Here is a 12,494-nt window from a genome sequence, read left to right on the forward strand (position 1 = left end):
AAAACCTAGTGCTGATTAGTGCCCGGTAGAAAAACTTTCTCCCTGTGAAGAGCAGCTAGCAATCTTCTTGCCAGCTGTGGTTTGAAAAGGGCCATTTTTATGGCCAGTGTTATTTGGAAATACAGAAACAGTAAGGAGACTTTGCTGACACTGCGGTCTTCATTATACTCTGAGCTGCTCCTCATCTATTTGCTGATCCCAGACAATCCCCTTGTGTAGCTGGGTGATAGTGTTTGCATCTTATCTGAAGTTGATAAATATCTGGGTGCCCCTGCAGAATGCTAGCGTTTAGTCCACGCTGCTTCCCACTTTTCCCCATGTAGATGAGGAATAGAAGCAATTTTTTTTCTAAAGTCTCTGTGAACACATTTTCTAGCAGCTAGAGCCTACAGAAGTTGCAGGCCCCCGGCTGCTGCACCATTTACTTTTCACTGGGATAGCATGGATGTGTGAGAGAGGTATTTAGAAAAGCTTCAGAGCAACCAAAGGATGTAGTGAAACCATTTTGTTATACCAGTATTTAAGAGAAATGCAAACAATGAAATCAGTCTTGCCAATTAATGTAAGTGGGATTTGACCCACTGATTCTACTGGAAGCAAGTTCTGACCTGATGCTTTCTTATTGCCAGGGATACCAGGTACTACCGATGCAGCTGCAAGCCTAAGCTTTGACAGCATGAAAGTAGACATGGGCCAAATCATGAAAATCTTTCCTCATACAAGTAGTCTCTTGGACTATTTACACACACAATGACAAGTAATGAAAATGAGGCTTTGTAGCCTGCTTTAGATGCCTGGGGAAATCATCATCATCATCATCATCATAATACAAACCCTTCAAACCCCTGCGACTTGAAACCCAGCGAGTCCTTTTTTTAGTTTGAAAACTCATCCTTGTGGAAAGCACTAAATCCCCTCACATGCAATTAATAGTTCCAAAAGATGGAGAAAACTGAACCCCAGTGAAAAGGTCATTTTAAACGGGTGTTTTGAAATGACTGGACATGTTATGCAGTGCAAGTACTGATGTAGTTTAAATAATTGAGAGTGGTATTTTGAACTATTTTTCTGAGCCAGACAAATAACCTGCCACTTCATGAATGGAAACCAGTGATGGCCATAAATAATGCACAGGTGGCAGGTTGGTATGATAGTTATTTTTAAGCCTATCTGATATTTCTTCCCATACAATACAATCCGTCCAATGGCTTCATGTGGGCCCCCTGCTGGATACCTTTTTCTTCTGCTGTGACTCTTGTGTTCAGATGAGCAAATACTCTGGTGCATTAGCTTTCATTTCTTTATCCTATATAGGGAGTCGAATAGGGCGAAAATATGTATTTACAAATTGGGTCGGTCCTTCCTTTGCTCTTTTGCAGAACAATTTGTGCCCAGGGATAGGCACATGCATTTGTTTGTTTTAATAATAACTTCAGGATGTAAAGAGCTGCTTTGTGCTAACGCCCAGAGCATAATTGCTGCCTACAAGCTAAGGCAAAGTTATGCTGATTAGCGCAAAAGCTACACTCAGCATTGCCTGTAAATCAATGGAGGAAGTCATGGGCATGGCAAAAAGCTAACTCAGCACAGTGACACAGATGGATTGAGAGACCAACATCAGCAGGGGCAGCAGAGTGGAAGGCACTAAAAATAAGACCCTCTCTCCTTTTTGCATGCTTTGGCCAAGGGAGGTCAGGAAGCTACTCAAGACTCAGCATGAAGCTGGAGGGTGAGACAAGGGAAAGGGTATTGCAAGAGTGGGGGGTTATCAAGGGAAAAGCGAGGAATTTGAAGCCTGGGCCACATCTGCGATGTAGGGATACTGCAGCACACTCGGATTAAAAATTTGTGAAGAGGCTTTATAGAGTGACAGTATACGTTTCAGCATCAGTTTCCTATGCAGCAGCAATTAAAACTAGTACTAGATTACAAACAGCAGTATACAACGAACCCTATTTATTCAGATGCAGAAAAGGAAGAATCCTGGTTAAATCACCTTCTGCATTTGGCAGGTATGTTAGGCATTCGGATATCATGGTAATTGGCTCTAGAATACATTACTAGTGAGAGAAAGGTAGAGAGATATGCAAGCAGTGTGCACATTAGGAAAACGTAGATGTGAGTTCCCATTTCACTTCCCATATGATTGAAAAGTTTATTTCCAACAACTCATTGCCTGATAGAAAATAAATAGGTTAGGACAAAATAATAATGCAGTGCGCTAAGAAAATCCCTAATATTACTTTATTGGTTAAAGTGCTCAGAATAGAGGAGCAGGAGCTGAAATATAGTAATTAATAAGAGAATAGTAAATATTCTGATGGGTGAAATGAGTACTATCAGCTATCATGTACTGCAGTATGACAGGTTTGATTTATATCACAGTTTGGCTCTGTGAAGTATTTACTCTTATTGCTATTCATGGAATTATCCCCCTCTCAGTCAATTAGAGAACACTGAAAAATGTAGACACGTGCAACAGGAATCAAATGGTAGGGTGAGCAAGCAGAAATGACTGAGAGAAAAATCAGTACTGGCATCAATGCAGTGCAATTATAACAGGACTGCAGATCTTAGATGCAACTAAAAGCCTTTAGTGGGGGTTTCTGATCCATTTGAAGGAGCTGGCAGTCTTCACACAAACAGTGCAAGAGCTGGGAACCAGCACAGGTGCTACAGCTAAGAGAGAGCAGCTTAGCTAATCACCTCCAGGAACTGCCACTTAGCAGATTTGAGAAAGTATATTCAGCAGTCTACATCATGGCTGTCTAGCCCAGGACAGAATTTATGTTCCCCTACTCAGTGACATGACACCGCAGGCTGTGATGCTCATTCTGGGTGTCAGAAAGCTATTGGTCTTAATCTGTGTCCGGCAGCCTAAATAAATATGTGCCAGATTTCTTGCAGGGGAGCTCTCCCTCATCTATATTCTACTGCAATATGGCAGAGGCTTCCACTTCCTGCAGTCCACAGACAGTACTGCGTTGTTTGGGGTACTCCCGAGATAACGGATACCCTCAGAAATAGCTCCTAGAAATAGGAAACCCATTACTAAGAATAAACAGTCTAGTATAATTTAGTCTAAAAGAAAATGAATCACATAAATCATTGACCTGGCATAATAAACAGACTTCATAGCCCTAAACAAGTTCAGCACCTATTGCTGTATTACAGCATAAGTGGTCTTAAGTAAGATGGAGAAAAACCTATTGCAAGAGAAGTCCGTGCTTTTATAACCTGAAGGTGGCCACCCCCTGTACTGAAGGGTAATGTTAACCCCATTCATTGCCTTTTGGCACATTTTTTTCCTATCAGGATCATTGGACCCATAAACAAGCATGTGGTGAGATTTAAGCTGGAGTGCACGTCATCCCTTCTTTCATTTTCACCTCTCACATGATGCCTGGCAAAGTATGGTGCTGAGGGAATAAGGGCCAGGAGATGCCATGTTAGGAAATCCCAAATGCATTTAAACTGTGAATTAGATGATCCTACCTACTGCAGGGCTGGGGAAAAAAAAGAAGACCTCTTATGAAAGGGGAACAGTTGTTATAGTATTTCTGTGATGGGCTTGCCTTTTTTATACTTTTATTTTTACTCTCTTCTTTCTCTATAGTGATGTCAAACCCAAAGGTACTGAAGGAGTGCTCATCTTTAGGTCTGTAGGTTGAACTGGCAATTGCTTGCTCTGTGCCAACAATCGACAGCTTCCCCAGATGAGGGGACTGAATGATTAAAAGGCATCATGTGATTCAAATGAACCAAGTCGGCTGTGAGAGAGGCAATCTGGGATGAGCCAGCACGGGCAGTTTGTGTGTGAGGAAAGGCAGCTACTGTCTTTTGTGCTGTTTGAAAGCTGAAAGGAAAAGCCTCTTGCAGGATGAGAGTTTAGTAAGGTTGTTTCTAAGCCCTTGCATCTCAAAGCTCTGAGCCTTGGGGGAGGATTATGAGCAAGAAGTTATGGTAAGGACTATTAAGTGTTGTATTTGCCCAACTATGGCTAGAAACAAAAATGACCCAGCCACAGGAGTGGGTACCAGTGCTGCCTTGCTGACTAGCATTGGATATATCTTGAATGTGAAATAAAATGGTGTGTTACTATATCAGCAGATTTAGCAAACAGAAGTTAAGTTTAGAGTTAATGTGCGCATATCTCATAAAGAGGATCTGGTGCTCACCTGGATACGAAAGAGAAGCAATACTATGGAAACCTCAGAGTGGGCTCTTTCAACACTCAGTAGAAGATAAACTGAAAGGATAGCAAGACCTGTAACTGGACTGGTCAAACACTACTGTGCTAACTCGGGTCAAAGGACAGGGTTGCTCATCATTATTCATGACTGGCTGAGCCCTAGAAACATATTCAACGAACACTGAGCACAGATAGTGAGTGCATTGAACACTTAAAAGTGCTGCGTATCTTATTTTACTGTGAGAAGTGCATGGAAGCTGACTTATTTCTGGGAACGGAGGAGATTTGCAATAGGAGAGCATTTGCATTTGTCTGAGCCTATGCTGACCTGCATATTGTCATAGACTATTTCTATCCATAGGAACCGTTGACCTGGTCTCCTAAGTGTTTTTGGTACCTAAAAACTTCTGGAAATCCCACTATATGAATTCTTAGGTGCCTAAGTACCTCAGAAAATCTGTCCCCGTTTCTTATGTGCACATTACAAAGGACTGTGCAATGTTATTGGGCTTTACCAATGCTAGCTTTACAGCATTCGTGCATCATTTGTTAGCACTTAGCAGAGGTTGCATTTCTTTGTCTTTCAAGAGGTATTATAATACAGCATAAAATAAAGAATTGGGGCCTTCCTGTTAGGGAAGGTGGTGTGAGTCCTCCGGCACAGCTGAAACTAGAGTCCGGTTTGGGCTAACCTTCAAAAGTTAAGACTTTCACCTGGATGCCACTTGTTTGTAAAACTGGGTTGATGACTCCTGACAAGTTGTATGGCATTTTCACATCAGATTCCATCAGGAAGCCAGCAGAGATGGGGACCTGGATATTTTCAGATCTTTAAGGGGCTGTGGGTAAAATATAACTCTCTATTTAACTGTTGCACTGCTCCTTAAACTTGAATAGGAATATTTTTATTTGCCATCACTGTCTTACAAAAGATGAACCATTGCCAGTCAAGTCACTGACCAGTCTCATAATATGATCTTGTATCTGGTTTTACACACTCTTCTTACCTCTCATTTGGGAAGGGCAGTGTTTAAATAAGCTAACGTGTTACCTCAGCTAGCCTAGTGCAAAGGAAAGAAGGGGAAGGGATGCCAAGCCAGTGAAACTTTGCTTGCTTTATTTCTTTATTTATTAAATCCAATCATTATCAGTGGAAAATTTAAAAATGAGAAATATTTATTTTCAGCCTTATTAAATAGGGGCTGAGGTCATGAACCCCAGTCCAAGGACAAAGTAGCCAGAAAGCCAGGAAATCTGACCTTCCAAGGCTCAAATGTTACCCTCCTGTTTTTTGACCAGAAGTCATGGCTGGGGTTATGGTTTGATCCTTGGGTAGCTATGCCTACAATAAAGCAGTCCAGCCTGGCATGTCTTTCCAGGGATTAGCCACCCCCAGAATCAAAAGTGTACGAACTTTGGATGAGTAGCCCTCAGCAGAATTAGGAGAGCAGAGTAACTTGGATTTTATTTATGGTCAGAATTAAAACAATTTTGTAAGTAGCTTTTGTGACCCTGTGCACCTTAAATGGTGTGCTTGGTGTAAAAAGAGATGACCGCATCTTTCTAGCAAGCCTGACCATTGGGCATGTCATAGTTTTTATTTAAAACTAATTAAGTGATCAGTCTTTTTTCATTACTTTAAGCAGATGATGGTCCTTGTATTTGTTTGTGGTCAGTTTCCTAATAGGCATAAATGTGAAGCAATTTATCTTGAAGAAAGCCCCCTGAGCCATATCTAAATTGCACACAAACCAGTGGTGGAAGATTCTTAATTTAATCATAACAGTTAAGTGAGATGCATGGCAAAGTATTTTGCAGCAGTTGGAAGGTTCTCGCATACCCACAACAATTACCGGGGGTGGGGGTGGGCAGGAATCCAGCAAAGGTTGTCTTTGCTTTCCTGCTCCATCCAATGTAACAGGAAGGAATACAACTGATAATTAGCATAGCCCAATGCTGTGACATGTGGCATTATTTTAGAGCGAAGTAATTTTAAGTGAGTTAATTTCTATTATCCAGGGAGACTTCCATTGCCAGTTTCTCAAATATTTTAGGTGTGCAATCACTGTGATTATGCAAGTAATTGTGCAAAAGAGCATCATATGTAGGTATTTGGATGCAACTGAGGTAATAGTGTTCCCAGATTAAGCATGCAATTATGTGCCTAAAGATTTCTTTTTCCGCAGAACTTCTCATTGATTGTCCATATCTGGTAGCTCATTGCTAAGCTAGTATATCACGTCTCTGGTTCTGTCAGTCCTGTTCCACTGAATCTGTTCAATAGCAGCAGTGAAAATCAAATTCACTGCTCTCTACTGTTTTGTGCTGTTCTGATGATACAAAATAGCTGTCAAACACTGAACAGTTAAGATTAGGTTTATGCCTACTATGTACCACATGAGCGATGCAAAACAGCTTGACCTGTCTGGCACAGTTCTTGCAGGTCATACCACTGAGATTATTTTATATGAAATACCAGAGCCTGACTCTGCATTCACTCATACCTGCTAAATTCAGTATTAAACCAAAATCACTAGTTTTATGCCAGGTAACCCTAATAAGTAAGAAGAAGCAGGCCCTGCCTAATAGCCTAACCTGAACATTGAGCTATAAAATGAAAGAGTATTATAACTTTTCCATAAATACATTTGTGATGGCTAAGTCTCAGGATGATTAGTAATTCAGGGAATTGCCCCCAAATTTGCTTGTTTATCTACAGATTATCTGAATTACTTGAGTCTCAGGGGTCTCTTAGAATTAAGCTAGAAAACTCACACACACAAATTTTGCCAGCTCCGGTATAGTAACGAGAGAAAATATTCCCAAAGAAATGTCCCATAACAAAATATCGCTGGTAATACATTTTTGCACTACGTGAAACGATTCCATGAGCCAAATAGCACCGTTGTGAAAAGTCTCTTGAAATATCACCAAAAGGTATCGGAGTGCTATTTTAGAATGCAACCAATGGGCATTTTTCCAAAATGAGGGAAAATTTTTTGACAGCGAGCAAGTGAAGACTAGCGCTTTCTTTAAGCTCTCATTTACGTCATAAACCCCCCATCACAAATATTTACTTGGGAGTTGTGGGACTGAAATAGTAAAGATGCTGTAGGCTTGAAATGAATTGTGATGCCGAAGCTTAAATTCAGTTTTCCTAGGAATTGGCCTTCCATAGCATTTAATGAGTGACTGGTCCTACAGCTTTCAGGACCTCTTATTGGCTGATCTAAAGCCAAATCATTTTGTTGGGTTTTTTTCCCCTCGGTAATTTCAATGGGTTTTGGAAAAAATGTATCTAGTATCAAAGAAATGTATGGCTGGAAAGGGCACTGACATCATATAGTCCACTTGTTGAGCTGGGGCACAGTGGCTGGATCAGTAGTGATTGATGCTTATGAAAAGTGAGGGCTTGGTCACATGGCTATGGATAAATGGAATGGATGCTTTTGTCCTTTGTGTAGACTTCTGAATATCCCACTAATTTAGAAGAATATTAAAGAACAATTTCTGGACAAGAGAAGACCTTGCTTGACCCCGTAGGAAGGAAAAGCAAAATAATATTCTCAAACAACCTGATTCAGTCTTGCCTACCAAAGTTAAATTCCTTATTTGCCCGGGTGAGATGAGCAAGCAGAATGAGGCCTGAAATCTTGCTTTCAAATGCACTCTTTGCTTTTCTCTCTTGTTGAGTTGATATTACTGTAATTGCTTTTCTCTGCACCCTTTGTGTTTAGAAATTCAGAGTGAATCACTTAAAAGCCAGTCCTCTCCTTAACTTCAATCCACAAACCCTTTTCAATTAGATATTATCGTGAGCACTTTATTGGCATCACTGCCTTTCTTTCCTTCAAGGATCTTATTAGAGCAGTGCTATTCATGCCACTCTAGTTAAGTTTGTCAGTGTTCCTCCTTGTATTCAGGTGGTTTATAACATCCATAAATGTACCTACAGTGTCGTTTTTAATCCCCCTGGCAATGAATATAAAACTACAGGAACAAAAAAAGTTCAGGATGCAAACATAACTCGTAGTTTTAAGGAACAAGTGCTTTTAAGGAACTTCATGCACCCACAAAAAAACTAATGTTTAAAATACCAGGAACATTTGCTTTACAATGTTTTCTAGTTCCTTTGTAACCTGAAAAACAGTGCTACAATGTTTCCTATGCCTAATAGGGTTGGGGTTCTGTAGCTGTTACGGTCAAAGAAATATGTGAGAAGCAAGGGTCTTATGAGGACATTTTTATTGGACCCACTATTTACTTGAGAACAGTAGTGTTACTAGGTGGGGCAATCAAGACGGGTGCTGAACTGACGCAGGGAATAAAGGAGGAAAACTAGCATCTGCCACTACAGCAGTGAGATCACGATGGCAGCACAACAGCAGCCAGCAGTCACTGCTGCTCCCCTGAGTCCCACTTCCCTGGGTGCCCAGCTGCCTTGTTAAGCCTCCGGTTTGGAGAGATGTTGGACAAACTTTGGGACAAAGTGCACTATACAGTTGGTCAAATGAAAGCGATCAGAAAAAACCTTGCTTTTGTGCCTAATGACATTGGGCACGCTACTACATTTAGTATACACTGAGGCTAGGTACAGAGGCTCAAAAATCCGGATACAGATTCATATTAACGTGGCAAATGAGGGTTGGAAGGGACCTCAGGAGGTCATCTAGTCCACCCCCCTGCTCAAAGTAAGACCACCCTCCAACTAGATCATCCCAACCAAAGCTTTGTCCAGCTAGGTCTTGAAAACCTCCAAGGATGGACCTTCCACCACCTCCTTGGATAACCTGTTTCAGTGTTTTACTACCCACCTAGTGACAGATTCGTTCCTAATATCTAACCTAAACTTCCCTTGCTGCAACTTGAGACTTGCTCCTTCATCTGCCACCACTGAGAACAGTCCAGCTCCAGCCTCTTTGGAACCACCCTTCAGGTAGTTGAAGGCTGCAATTTAAATCCCTCCTCAATCTTCTCTTCTCTAGACTAAATGAGCCCAGTTCCCTCAACTTCTGCTCAGATGTCACGTGCCCCAGCCCCTGAACCATTCTTGTTGCCCTCTCCTGGACTCTCTCCAATTTGTCCACATCCTTTCTGTAATGGAGGCCCAAAACTAAACACGGTACTCCAGATGTGGCATCACCAGTGCTGAATAGAGGGACATAATCACTTCCCTTGACCTGCTGGCAACATATCTACCAATGCAGCACAGTATGCCATTAGCCGCCTTAACATTCATGTCTTTTTCTACGTACCCTAGGTTAGTCTGAGAACAAACAGAACTCATATTAATCCTTGGGTAGGGAGAGAGGGAGGGCAAGCAAGGGGATGGGGAGAGCATAGAGGCTACTAGCCAGTTGGGGCCCTGGAGCAGGCTGAAAGAAAATGCTGAGCCCGGCTGAAGAGCTGGCCACCCCTGATTGGCCAGTGGGGAATTGGCTACACCCTGCTACCAGCTGTCACTTGTCAGTGGTGGCTGGAATGGGGAGAGGAATAGAGCCTTCAGCCTCATGACCCTGGCCCTGCCAGATCCAAGCCAGGAAAGGCCTAAGTGGCAATCTTTTCTGCCGGGAACTGAGCATTGGAAGGTGAGGGGAGTGGCAACCCCACTGCATGGGGCCCCCCCTCACCCCCAGCTTGCTGGCCAAAGGGCACTGCGCAGTGATGGAGGTCCACTTCCCCTTCCCTGCCCCCAAGTTTTCAGAGAGGTGGACCCCACACAGCTCTGAGCCATGGCTCCTGGATGAAGCTGTCAGGAGAGGGAGGCCCACGTGGAAGCTCCATTCTCCTTCCTCTCCTGAAGCCTGCACAGTTGGGAGGGCACATGCAGCACAGGCCTGCATTTTCCACCCCCCATCCCACCCCCAGTTGCTCACCCAGTGGACAGCCTCAGCTAGGAATCATAACTCAGAGCCATGTGGATGTCAGGTGGGTAGGGTGAGCTGGAGGAAAAGGGTGGGGGACATAGCCTCTTGCTGCACGGGTCCCTCTCCTGTGCTGTGTGGACTTGGGACCCAAGGCAGTGCTCCCCACACCCTCCCTTGCTTGGCCAGACAGGTAGGAGACAGGACACCAAACTAATATGATTCCCTCTGAGGTGTGGGAAAGAATTTTGATATACTATTCTAACCTAAACCAATTAAGTCTAATACTATGACCATCCAGGTCTAACTTGGACCGTGTTCGGCCATTTTGAAGCCAGTCTATGTCTATTGAGCTTCTGTTCTGTTAAAGGTTTAGACCGGTTTCCAATCACTTATACTGCTTTATGTGCAATGTCTTTACCTAGCTTGAATCTATTCACAAACATTTAGAAAAAAACAAGAATTCAAGTCGTTATACTGCTCAAATAAGTTTCTCACTATTTTGCTTGACAACACGCAACTGTGTATTTTATTCTATAGTTTAAAAACAAACAGTAAGTGAGAGGGTTTCAGAGGCACACATGGAACTTAGGCACCCAGCTGTCTGTGAGTTTCAACTGGAATTGGATATCTACCTGCCCTTTGAATCTTAATAAATTTCCCACTTAGACACCAAAACTGACATTTAACAAAGACACCAGGAATTGATAATGTTACATACTGTAATGCCAACATAACCAAATTAAAACTAAGGAGAATTCTAAAGGTTGAAAGTTCATGATGTTTGAGGGGGGGCGTTTTATTTCTGTTGAATAGTTCCTAATGATTATTTTAAAACACATTTTAATTTCTAATGGGGAAAACAATGTAAAGAGTAGAATTTTGTTTGTTTGTTTGTTTGATTTGGTTATATTTTGGCTGAGGTATGGATGATGCTTTGGCTGCAAATCAGACTAATTGAAATAATCATCTGATACAATAAAGGTCACTAAAATAATAATTGCTCTTGAATTAAGAACCCAGAGATCTCAAGCATCATGCCAAGTCAGGAACTGGCCTTTCATTATTAGGGTTTAATAGGTTTCTTGCATATCTCTGAAACATCTGGTTTTGGCCATTCCAGGAGTCAGGATATTGGGTATACGAATTAACAGTACAACCCACAAGAGTTATTTTTAATTGACGTAGGTAGATGTTGGATCAGAACAATTGCTCTATTGAATTCCAAAAGCAAACCAAGAAACAAATTATGGAAGCTGCAGGCAAAAATCATGCTGAAAAGAAAAAATGGTATAGTTTTTGTTCATTAAAGTAAACATTAGAGGTAATAAACAATTTCAGAGCCACTTTTATTGCTTTCTAACAAACTAAAATTGTGCTTCGTTCCCACTCCTTGAACTCTTAGAAATAAAAAAATGAAGTCAAGATAATTATTCTTACAGTTGAGTTCAATGAAAAGAAATTAAGGGTCTGATTCTGGTCAGTTATAAGGGAGCTTTATCAGTGACCTCCACAAATGCAAAATTGAGCATGAAAAAATTCTGATAGATGGATTACAGTGCAGTTCAATTTTGAATAAAGTCATAAATGCAGGTCACTGAAGTACAGGTCAAAGGCATTTCCAGAGTCATTAAAGGAAAGAAGTATTGTTTTCATAAAGACACAGCTTCTCAAGCAATAAGGATGGTGGCAAATAAAAAATTACAACCAATGTGTTCTATCTAAGGGGCCCAATGATGGCAGTTTAGTTAAGCTAAACTAAGGCTTTCCGTGTTTACTATTTACTATGAGCTACAGCTTACAGTCCTCCCAATTCAGTATAGATTACCAAAGGTCTTCAATTAAAGATGAAGAGGTTTCCAGAAACTTTACTGATGCAACTTTCATGCATTTTCAGAGACTTGGTTCATTATAATGCTGATGTCCAAATGGTTTTCCATGGTATACCTTTTTATATTTAATTCCATTGCTCTAGGTTTGTTTTTTAATAACTTGCATTTCTGTGCATTCAAAAGGACTAAATAAAAATCCTGTTTTGGATAGCTTGTGAACCGTATGTTACAATTCAATTGAGTTTTTTTTAATTGTTTCCTTTTAGAATAATATCACATTTTATCAAAGAAGAAAATGGTTCAGTGATTTGCTGGGAAACCTTAATCAAGATGGCTGTACCAATTAAGTTCTTGGACTTCAAAAGTAGTAGTTTTGCTTGTATGTTGAAACAAAATTGATTTGTTCACCAAATCAAAAAAACTTTTGTATAGATAGAGTCAACCTATAGCTTTTTCTCTTTTTTTTTTTTTTTCAGAATTTTTTAGGAATTATTTCAGATACCCAAAATCAAGACAACTTTTTTTTTTTGTTTTATAAAAGAAGAAAGATACGTCCCTTATGATTCCATGTAAAATAACAAACGTTCCAGATTTTGAGAGCGCTCT

At 41.1% G+C, this 12,494-nt stretch overlaps 1 long non-coding RNA gene across 1 annotated transcript in view; it reads left to right on the plus strand.

Annotated features, from left to right (window-relative positions):
* The first annotated feature begins 3,819 nt into the window (after positions 1–3,819).
* The window catches only part of LOC109310635, a 71,259-nt gene continuing 62,584 nt past the window's right edge, over positions 3,820–12,494 (plus strand). Inside the window, exon 1 of the long non-coding RNA XR_002101277.1 lies at positions 3,820–3,963. This is a non-coding gene — a long non-coding RNA (uncharacterized LOC109310635). The remainder of the gene's footprint in view (positions 3,964–12,494) is intronic.

The sequence above is a fragment of the Crocodylus porosus genome, unplaced genomic scaffold, assembly GCF_001723895.1.
Source record: "Crocodylus porosus isolate Cpor-Errol unplaced genomic scaffold, CroPor_comp1, whole genome shotgun sequence".
NCBI classification, from domain to species: domain Eukaryota; kingdom Metazoa; phylum Chordata; order Crocodylia; family Crocodylidae; genus Crocodylus; species Crocodylus porosus.